Source organism: Humulus lupulus, chromosome 5 (genome assembly GCF_963169125.1).
Source record: "Humulus lupulus chromosome 5, drHumLupu1.1, whole genome shotgun sequence".
NCBI lineage: Eukaryota > Viridiplantae > Streptophyta > Magnoliopsida > Rosales > Cannabaceae > Humulus > Humulus lupulus.
The window spans coordinates 152,169,883-152,181,639 of NC_084797.1; positions in this window are offsets into that span (position 1 = coordinate 152,169,883).

The following is an 11,757-nucleotide window of genomic DNA, read 5'->3' on the forward strand; positions in this document are numbered from 1 at the left end:
GCAACTGATATTGCCTACAATAAGCCAAAGGCATAAAGAGAGTAAATCACAAAATAAAACCACTCAAGTGGAGACTTTTTACCTAGTAGAGGGAAATCATAAGGGAGACACTTGGAAGTATCCTGTGGTACTTCAAGTGGACGATGACCCTAAAACTTTCAAAGAAGCTATATCCTCAAAGGACTCTAACTTTTCGAAAGAGGTGATAAATGATGAGATGGATTCAATTATGTCTAACCACACTTGGGAGATTGTTGATCTACCACAATGATCAAAGCTAATAGGTTGCAAGTGGGTATTTCGAAGAAAATACAACACTAGTGGGACTATTCAAGCCTATAAGACAAGATTGGTGGCCAAAGGGTTTAGAAAAAAATAGTGCATAGATTATTTTGATACCTATGCAAAAGCAGCAAGGACAACATCTATAAGATTGTCGTTTGCCTTATAATCAATACACAACCTATATGTTCATCAAATGGATGTCAAAACAACATTCTTAATTAGTAAAGTCGATGAGGAGGTATACATGGAACAAATGGAAGGTTTTGTTCTAAAGGAAAATGAACATAAGATGTGTAAGCTTGTTAAATCATTATATGGTTTAAAACAACCACCAAAACAATGACATGAGAAGTGTTATGAAGCCATTGTTTCGGATGGGTTTATAGACAATAGTGCGGAAAAGTGCTTATACTCTAAGACTTGTTATGACTATGTAATTCTAGTGTGTCTATATGTTGATATTATGTAATGACATGAAAGACATAATAGAAACGAAGAGGTTTCTATCTTCAAACATGAAGAAAAAGAACATTGGAGTGGTTGATACCATACTAGGTATCAAAGTTATAAGGAATGAAAATAGATATGCCTTAGGTCAAGCTCATTATGTTGACAAAATGCTTGACAAATTTGGTCATCTTAATATCAAAGAGGAAAATACACCATTTGATTCAAGTCTAAAGCTTGAAAAGAATGAAGGGACAGCGGTGACTCAACTAGAATATGCAAGTGCAATTAGGAGTTTGATGTATGCTGCTCATTGAATGACTTGATAGAACATCCACTTCCATAACATTAGTTGCATAAAATGGTATATACATATATATAACTATTGAATAAAAAGAAGAAGAACATTTCATATAAAAATCAAAGAAGAAGAAGAAGAATAAGCTATCTTTACAATAACATAGGTAATTGGTTACCCAAAAATATCATCAATGTACACATATATCAGAACATGAGGGTAAGCAAATACCTAACCTAGATATGAAGAAAGATGGGAGAAGACGAGATCGTTGAAGATGTCATTGGAGTTGTGGATGAAGATCTTGGCGGTTTTGGCTTGAAGCAAAAGACTTCATAAAAATATTGCAGAAGAAGAAAAAACAGATGACGACGACGAAGAGCAAATTTTTTGACGACTTTGCCATTATTTTTTGTGATCTATTTTGGTTTGATTTCTTTTTTTCCCATTTTGTTGGTTACCGATTTTTTTTCCATAAATTTTCAAGTTTTTCTTTTTAATTTTCCCCATAAAATTTGAGAAAAGATATTTCCCCATATTTTTTGAACTTTTACTATCAAGGCCATAAAAATGAAAAATTCTCCTTTAATATAATGATTTGAAATAACTAACCAACAAAAATTTCTATAGTTATAAATTTTACTTCTTAATTACTATCATATGGTTTTTATAATTGTTATTAGATGACAATTTTCCTTATGGTTTTTTTTTATTTTCATTTTAAATAAATATATCTTAGGTAAACTTATTATGCCTACACATAGATTTATATTTTTTAAATAAACTTATTAGACTTTTTGATTCATAAGAAAAAACATATATGTTGTATACTTTTTTGCTTAATTGTACTATTATGTTATTTTATAGTTTAATTTTTTTTTTGTAAAAAATATATTAGTGTAACATATACATTAGCAATTTTTTTTATTTGAAAGTTTAAAATATTGTATTTTTTGTATTAATTTACAATGACCTCCAATTAAATTTGAGTCCGATTAAGTCCCCCTAAATTCATTGAGTCCACCATGTACCCAACATACACAAATAATTTTAAAATAATAAAAAATTAAATAAATTAAGAAAATTCTAGAAACAAAGAACCTAGAAAAGAGCACTGGCTTAAGGCATTTGGGCCTACGTCAAAGCCCCCCTTGAGCAAATGTCTTCAATAGTTTTTTTTTTTTAGAAAGAAAAGTATCAATTTAAAATCTTATTCCTAACAGCCCGTAGTGAAGTTTTGAGAATGTATCATAATGAGGTCGTGTAGGAACAATCAAAAGTAGAAGAAGTAGAAATTGGAATGGTACGACATTGCCAGAATATCCCAAGAAGAAAATGCTAAGGCCTTTATGTCCCCTTGGTGGTATGTCTTAACCCTATTGTAAGAAAGCACGAGGAAATTAATCAATCAATTCTTTGTATCATATTTGATACACTTTTATCTTAATAATTATTAGATTCTCAACATTTAGATGCCTATTTTGTATTTTATGATTTTTGTTTCTAGGTCATTTACATTGTTGAAATGTAATATTTGAATATTATATTATAAGAAGTTGAAGTTGGAGATCATTTGGACTTTAAAAGAGTTTATCATATATAAGAAAAGTTGGATTGCACCAGCAGTGGCGCCTTGGCACCAAGGAGAGAATAAATACTAAATTCAGCAAGTAATGCTGCTCAACGAACTTCATCACATCGTATAAGTGGCATTGTGGCGCCACTTTGAATAACTCATGATTTTAAGGCTTTCTCTAGTACTAATCATGTTGTTTTTGGTAATTTCTCATTCTTAGGTATAAATAAGCATTATGAAGATGAATTAAAGCCACTTTTGATCGTTGATTATTGAGGAGATTCCAAGAGAAGAAGAGAAAAAGAAGGTTGTACAACAATTGATTGATCTAAATCAAGTTTTTTCTTATCTTCTCTTTTCTTTGTTTCAGTTTGTGATTTTGTTTTGTGGACATTTTTTTAGTTATCAAAAACAAAACATAATTTTATAGAGGATATTGATTGAATCATCTTGATTGTTATAAGTTGAAATTTTAATATTTTTCATTGTGGTTTTCTTTCAACTTGTTTATGCTTTCTTATTTTTTTTTATTGTTTTTCAATGTTTGGCTACCATTAGAATAATCTAACATTTTGGATTCACATTTCAAAGAGGTAATCTTGAATTGGACTATAAGTTAGCATGACATAAGAAGAGTATGAGATCAAGAGATTTCATATTTCTTATAAAGTTATAAAATAGAACCAATAAAATTTCATTAATCTTTGTCATTAGATTAGCTATCAGATCATTAGATCAATTAGCTAAATACACTTACATTGGAGAGACCTCGCTAAAGTTATACTTAGAGACACAAGCCTTTCTCAAGGATAGGTATGAGATGAGACCCGACGCATCAAGTATCAAGTTGCTTGTTTCATACATAAGGATGGCATACTCTACATAAGAGGATTCGGGAAACCCCTCCTAAAATGTCTCAATGAATGCAAAGCCCAGGTCTATTTCAAATGTATACACTGTGTTGAAACTACTCAGGGCAAGAAGCCTTGCAAGGAAATCCTTGAAAGAAGGATAGTGTTAGAAAATGAAAATCAGAGGTTAGAAAATGAAAATCAGAGGTTAATTATTTGTTGCAGTATTGTTTATTTACTCTGCCTAGCTGTAAAGAATTTGTTAGTTTAGTGGTCCCCCTTTGTAGTCCTTCTAGGCAGGTTGTTAGAATTGTCAGAGGATATTCTTTGTATTCCATGTATTGCCAATCATTAGGTTGTTATGATTTTATTTCTAGAATATTCTGTACTCCCACACATTCATTATAAATACAATCCACTGGCTCATAATTGAAATGAGCTGAGCTTTATAATTCCTGCTATTGGTTTATATATTCTGGTTTTCAAACTTGGTATCAGCAGCCAGTATGAAACGTGTGTCTTCCATGGCCGACGACAAGCAATCTTCTCCCTCCGGTGTCCCAGCTGCGTCTGTAGGTGATGAATCCAGCTAGCATTCCTCTGTTTCTCGGCCTGTGCTCAGTAGCAATGCTCAGCCTCCACATCACGGTACCCTTGTGCCTCAGGTGGGGAGTACATTAACCCAACCTTTTTCCTTAAAAATTGACCGTCATAACTTCTCTTTATGGAAAACTATGGTTTCGGCCATAGTTCGTGGCCATCGCTTAGATGGATATCTAACCGGCACTAAGGTGAAACCAGCCGAGTTTCTTTCTTCTGATATTGCAGGTGGTGATAATGTTGTGAACCCAGAGTTTGAGACCTGGATAATCCATGATCAACTCTTGTTAGGTTGGCGTTATGGCTCTATGACTGAGAGCATAGCCACTGAAGTTATGAGCTGTGATACCTCAACAGCTCTTTGGACAGCCTTGGAAACTTTGTTTGGTGCACACTCACACTGAAAGATGGATGAGGTGTGCACAAAAATTCAAACCGTTCGAACAGGAGGCCTTACTATGAGTGAGTATCTTCGACAAAAGCGTCAATGGGCGGATGTGCTCACGCTTGCTGGAGAACCATATCCTGAAAAACAGCTTGTAGCAAAGGTTCTGTCCGGCTTGGATATGGAGTACATATCGATAGTGGTCCTCATTAAAGCTCGACCCACAACATCTTGGCAGGAGCTCCAAGACATCCTTCTCAGTTTTGATAGCAAGATGGAACGCTTAAGTGCCATTTCTGGTTCACACAAAGCCCCAGGTGCTGCAAGTGCTCTTGCTGCCACCACTTCCATTACAGCCAACATGGCTACTACTCGACCCTTTTCAAATGGCAGAAACAACTCACAATATTACTCTGGAAATGGCAATGGAAATCGAGGCACTTCGAGTACTTTCCGAGGTGGAGGCAGCCACGCTCGTGGTCGAGGAGGTCGGAGTTGTAGTAATTCTAAACCCACATGTCAAGTATGTGGTCGATATGGGCATTCTGTTGCGTACTGCTACAATCGTTATGATGAGGCGTATATGGGTGCGGCACCACAGAACAACTCTCACAAAACTGCTCAGGGAGCCTCAGCATTTGTTGCAACATCAGAGATGGTAGATGATGGTGTGTGGTATGCTGACAGTGGAGCAACAAACCATGTGACAGCTGAACTTGCAAATCTGAATTTAAAAAATGAGTATACAGGTTGTGTTGTGAAGGACCTAGCAACAAGGAGGGCTCTTCTTTAAGGGAAGCTTAAAGAGGGTCTCTACCAGCTTGGGGATATCAAAGGCTTATGGAATCGGTCATCATGAAAGGTCCCCAACACTGAGCCCATTTTCTTTACTGGTTTAGTCTCAAAATTCAAAGAAAGCCAACATGTTGTTGAGCCCTTTTACTCTTCAATCAAGGACAAGTGGCATAGGAGGTTAGGCTACCCGTCCAGTAAAATCTTACATCTTGTTTTGAGCCAAGTTAATGTAAAACAAGTGTTGAATGAAAAAGAAACATTTTGTGAAGCATGTCAATTTGGTAAGTCTCATGCTCTACCCCTTGCCTCAAATCAAAATCGAGTCACACAACCATTAGCCTTAGTCCACACGGACCTTTGGGGCCCTACACCAGTCATGTCAAACACTAATTATAGGTTCTACATTCACTTTGTTGATGATTATAGTCATTACATATGGATATATCCCCTCAAGGCCAAATCCGAGGTTGTCACAGCTTTCATTCAATTTAAAAATTATGCTGAAAACCAATTTTAAAGAAAAATTAAGGCCTTGCATACCGACTGGGGGGGGGGGGAGAATTTCAAGCTTTCACTCAACATATTGTAGACAGTGGCATAGACTTCCAACACTCATGTCCTCACACCTCTACACAAAATGGGAGAGCGGAAAGAAAACATAGGCATATTGTAGAAATGGGGTTAACACTTTTGGCTCAAGCGAGCATGCCACTAAAATATTAGTGGGATGCTTTCCAAACATCGATTTACCTTATTAATCGTTTACCTACCCCTGTGCTTCAAAATCAGTCCCCATTTGAGGTGTTACACTCTAAAAAGCCTGACTACCAATTCTTAAAAATATTTGGCTCAGCATGTTATCAATGTGTTAGACCTTACCAAACACATAAATTTCAGTACCACTCAATTAAATGTGTTAACCTTGGCTATAGTGATCATCATAAGGGGTATAAATGCCTAAGTACAACTGGTAGACTTTATATCTCATGAAATGTCATTTCAATGAGAATGATTTTCCTTTTAAGTCAGGTTTTTTAAACAATTTAAAACCTTAACAAGAAATTCAGGTCACTGTCCCATATTGGACTGCCTCCTTTGGCTCATTTCAGTCTCAATCTTCCTCTTGTGTTGCTCAACCTCATGTCCAACATACAGCTGGTAGTACCCTTGCATCTCAGTACCCTGAAGAAGAGATCCCCACGACCACAAATCAGGTACAATCTGATTCTACAAACTCTCCTTTTTCTGCTGAACCTGATATATATCAGAAGGAGCCCGAATACTTGAGTAATGAAAATTCTAATTTTTTAGCTCAGGCAGATGTTTTTGTCCCTACCGCACCAAAGATACCCTCTCACCCTATGACAACCAGATCCGAAGCTGGTATATTTAAACCCAAGGTTTATGTGGGAGAATCACAATGGCACTACAATGATGAGGAACCTGTGGAGCAAGCTCTTGCTCACCAAGGCTGGAAACAAGCAATGTTAGAGGAGTTGCAAGCACTTGAAAACAATGATACATGGACTTTGGTTCCCAAAAGTCAAGACATGAACATTGTTGGAAGTAAATGGGTGTTCAAGGTGAATAAGAATTCAGATGGTTCGTTTCAAAGATTGAAAGCTCGATTAGTGGTGAAAGACTTCAATCAACGGCCCGTGATCGATTTCGGCAAAACTTTCAACCCCGTGATTAAAGCCTCTACAGTCAGAATTATGCTCTCAATAGTTGTATGACGATCCTGGGACATAAGATAGCTAGACATAAACAATGCTTTCCTTAATGGAAAACTAGAGGAGGATGTGTTTATGAGTCAACCCCAAGGTTTTGTTCAACAAGGAAAGTCAGACTTTGTATGCAAACTCTCAAAATCCTTATATGGGCTAAGACAAGCCCCAAGGGCCTGGTATGATCGACTAAAGAACACTCTTACTAGCTGGGGTTTCAGAAATTCTAAGGCCGACTCATCTCTCTTCTTCTACCAAACACCAACTTTGATCATTATGGTGCTCATCTATGTCAACGACATCATTGTTATAGATAATAACACCGAAAAACTGCAGAAATTTAGTTCAAAAATGAATGATGCTTTTTCTTTGAAGGATTTGGGACCACTTCATTACTTTCTAGGTATTGAAGTTCATAGAGATATAACCGGCCTTTACCTTAGTCAAGCTAAGTATATAAAGGAGCTACTTACAAGAACAGGGCTGACTCACTTAAAGACATGCACAACGCCTATGTCAGTGGGCAAGGCGTTATAAAAGTGTGATGGGGAACCTCTTGAGAATCCAACAATGTACCGAAGTGTTATTGGTGGTCTCCATTACCTTACTCATACAAGGCAAGATTTATCCTTTGCTATAAACAAATTAAGTCAGTTTTTGAAAGCTCCTACAACCTCTCATTGGTGTGCAGCAAAAAGAATTTTAAGGTATCTAACGGGAACACTTCACCATGGCATTCACATCAAATACTCTGATAGTTTAGGAATCACAGGGTATTGCGATGCCAACTGGGCATGCTGTCCAAATGATAGGAAAAGTGTGGCTGGCTATTGTGTTTATTTGGGAGATAATTTGGTGTCATGGTCCTCTACAAAGCAAGCCGTAGTGTCTCGGTCTAGTACTGAATCAGAATACAGAGCTCTTGCCCATGTAGCTGCCGAGATTTCATGGACTCAGTCGCTACTGAGTGAGATCGATTTTCCTATGCCTCACACTCTGATAATATGGTGCGACAATATGGGAGCAAGTGCGTTAGCTAAAAATCCAATCTATCATGCTAGAAGAAAGCATATAGAATTAGATGTTCATTTTGTTAGAGACAAAGTGTTAAAAAGGAACTGCAAGTCAGATATGTTCCGTCACATGATCAAATCACGGATTGCTTAACAAAGAGCCTCACTCATCATTAGTTTCATTTTCTTAATGACAAACTTGGAGTGGTTGAAACCCCACTCAGTTTGAGAGGGGTTGTTAGAAAATGAAAATTAGAGGTTAATTATTTGTTACAGTATTGTTTATTTACTATGCCTAGCTATAAAAAATTTGTTAGTTTAGTGGTCCCCCTTTGTAGTCCTTCTAGGCAGGTTGTTAGAATTGTCAGAGGATATTCTTTGTATTCCATGTATTGCCAATCATTAGGTTGTTATGATTTTATTTCTAGAATATTCTGTACTCCTCACACATTCATTATAAATACAATCCTCTGGCTCATAATTGAAATGAGCTGAGCTTTATAATTCATGCTATTGGTTTATATATTCTGGTTTTCAAACTGATAGTACTACTGGCCTATAATGGTAGCTAATGCGAAAGATGTGACCCCTAACAAGGTTTCTCACTTGTACCAAGACAAGCCTCATAGAAACTCACCACGATAATAAGTCCTTGGCTACGTGAGGAGTAGATCTATTGGGCCTCTCCATGGTGCAAGCATAAGCCCGATTTTCCATAGTGGTTGTCAACATCACTAAATGGGTTGAGGTCGAACCCCTATCCTCCATTGCTAAAGCTAAATGCATCAAATTCAAATAGAAGAATGTTATTTGTTGATTCAGGGTCTCGCATTATTTTTAACACATAATTGAAAATAGTTGGAGGGTACCTAACTCCAAAAATTATGTGGCAACCGATAAGGAATTTGTTCACTGCACTCTGGCACCATGAGGCAAATGGTCAAGTCTTTCTACCTCCTTAAGAATTACCTCTCTCGCGACCCTAGGGACATGTTAACACCCTACGACCATTTCAACGGTTGAGGTCTCCACCAAGAGCCTCACCTTATCTAACTACTTAGAAGCACTTTCATTTGCCTATAAAAGGTATAACATTCCTCACAATTTCGTACATGAACAAACCTATGCTTTAGGACTATGCTCTCTCTTACTCTTTTTGAATGAAATTTTCTAACTTGAGAGCTCTCCTTAAGAAGCACTCTTCTCTGTCTCTTCTAGAGACTAGAACCAAAATACCATCATGGTATGCCCCCTAAAACTATTAGGATTAATGTCCTAAAATCTTGTAAATATATTTTATTGATTTAAATAAAAGTACAATTTTATTATATTATAATATTATAATTATTGTTTGAATTAATTACATAATAATATCAAGAAAATTCATTATTCATTCGTGACAATATAATCTTGTATTAGTATGAGAGAATTAAGATTATATAAAATGAATAAAATAGTCAGTAGCATATTAAAGTAATGAATATTTAATTAATGGTTACTAGTGCGGTTTACTAAGCATACACGATGCAAGTAATCCAAATTCGGATTACTGATATAGATAGACATCTTAGTAAATGTACTGTATATAATAGAGATTATATATGACAAGACCAATGAAAATTAATTATCTTTATAAACATGTTGTTTGACATAAAGATTTAATTTTTATCATAATAGATGATCATTTGTAGATCAGTATAAATCCTGAGTATTCATGAACTCCTGTTTGTGTTTATTGGATCTTTTGATTCACCCGTTAAGGTTTCTTATTATAAGGAGGCTAATGACTTTTGTTTTGGAGATTCAATATCAGGAATAGCTGGGAACATGATTTACAATAATGGAATTCATACTTTCATTTGCCTATAAAAGGTATAACATTCTCTCAAGGGTAAGGATGTCAAAAGAAAGATTTGTATAGAGAATGACTTAATTGCAAAGGAATTAATTTTCCTAGGCAAGGAAATAATTATGTGATAATTATGGGCAATTTATTAATTATTTAACTATATAATTTTTATTTTGAAAAAGTATAGATTAAAATAATTATTAATCATGTTTGGATAAATATAAAAAGAGAGATTAATAATTATCTTATTTATAATAAGATATTTATTTATTTCTTTAAAACTGATATTTTAAGATAAAATTAATTTTAAATTAACTGATATTTATTTTGGGATAAATATATTGTCTTAAATATTAATTAAACAAACAAATGAGAAAATTTAGGATAACCCTAATTGTGTGGGGCGACACACTCACTATACAGTGAGTGTGTGGCGCCACACAAGAATATTAGATTTCCCTAAGATTTGAATTTTGAATTTCAAATGTTTTATTTGTTTAATTATATATATTTAATTATTCTTTCAAATATTATTTAAATTAAATAATTAAATATGTTATAACTGATCAGTTTTATTTTAATAAAATAAAGATTAATTAATTAAGTTAATTATCTTTATAAAACTGAAAGAGCGATACTTTCAGGAATAAGTTGTTTTAAGCGATTAAAAAGTATAGATTTTTAGACTCTCTCTCTAAAAAAAATAAAGCGATAGTTTTTCTAAACCTGAAAAACTATTTAATACATCTTCTCTCAATCAAACCTCTCTAGATCTCATGTGTTGAGTACATCTTGAGAGTTATAAATCAACATTTTGAATCCTGTGTGCCCACACACGTCTTTGTGTGTTTGAGGATTGGTCTGAAAGATCAAAGAGTGAGCTTTCAGAATCTGGATTGTAAGATCGTTGATTTATGTATTAAGGTTCATGGATTCTTGATAGGCCTCAAGATGTAATCCCGAATCTATTTGTATGTGATTTAATATATCTATATATGTTTGATCCTGGCTGGTATTAATAAAAATTTTAAAAGACCCATTTTGCTGTGTAACTTTGATTTACACTTTTAATACCAACAAAAACAATATTGAACAATGACTAGTCCTTTGGCCTGACCCGAATTCGAAGAATTTTGTTAATTTTTAAGCATAACATCGACTGTTGTTTGATATTTCCACATTTTTCTTGTTCATAGCATAGGAACCAAAAATTTTGCACCAAAAACAAATTTAAACATAAATAATTTCTAAACTATTAAACCAATTTTCTCCAGCATTATTTTATTCAAAATGTTCACCGAGCTCCTATTATTGATTAGTACCCGGTGAACCCTTTTCTTGACAGTTAGTGATAAACAAATAGTCATTATGCGAGAACTGTACATGAGAGGCGTCTTCTTCTATTAAGGTTATTGGCTGGGATTCAACCCATTTTTTGTTTTGGAGCTTGGGGCTTTGGACCATATGGTGAACCATCCTCAGTTTTTTAGTCCTTCCACATATCTTTTCTAGGCATTCCTTCTCGTTCTGGCTATATGGGGCCCCTTGAAGATTGTTATTAGATCCTCTCCGTCAATCGGATGTGGCTGATTATCATCTCTAGCAGGAGGTGTTGAGAGTTGAGGTGGCGGTACAGGCTGGGTTGGTGCCCCTGATTATTGCCCCTATTTCGGACATACTGTCTAAGGTAATCCTTCGAGATCAAACCCTCGATCTCGTCCTTGTACTGCATGCATTCTTCAATCATGTGGCTGATGTCTCTATGGAATCGAAAATACTTATTCAGATCTCGCTTGGCACGTTGATTGCGAATAGGTTCAGGTCGTCGGAATGGGACCTAATTCCAGTTCACCATGTATATGTTCTCCCGAGTCTCTGTTAACACAATATAAACTTTATAAATGGAGATGTATTTTTCTACTTTTTTCTTC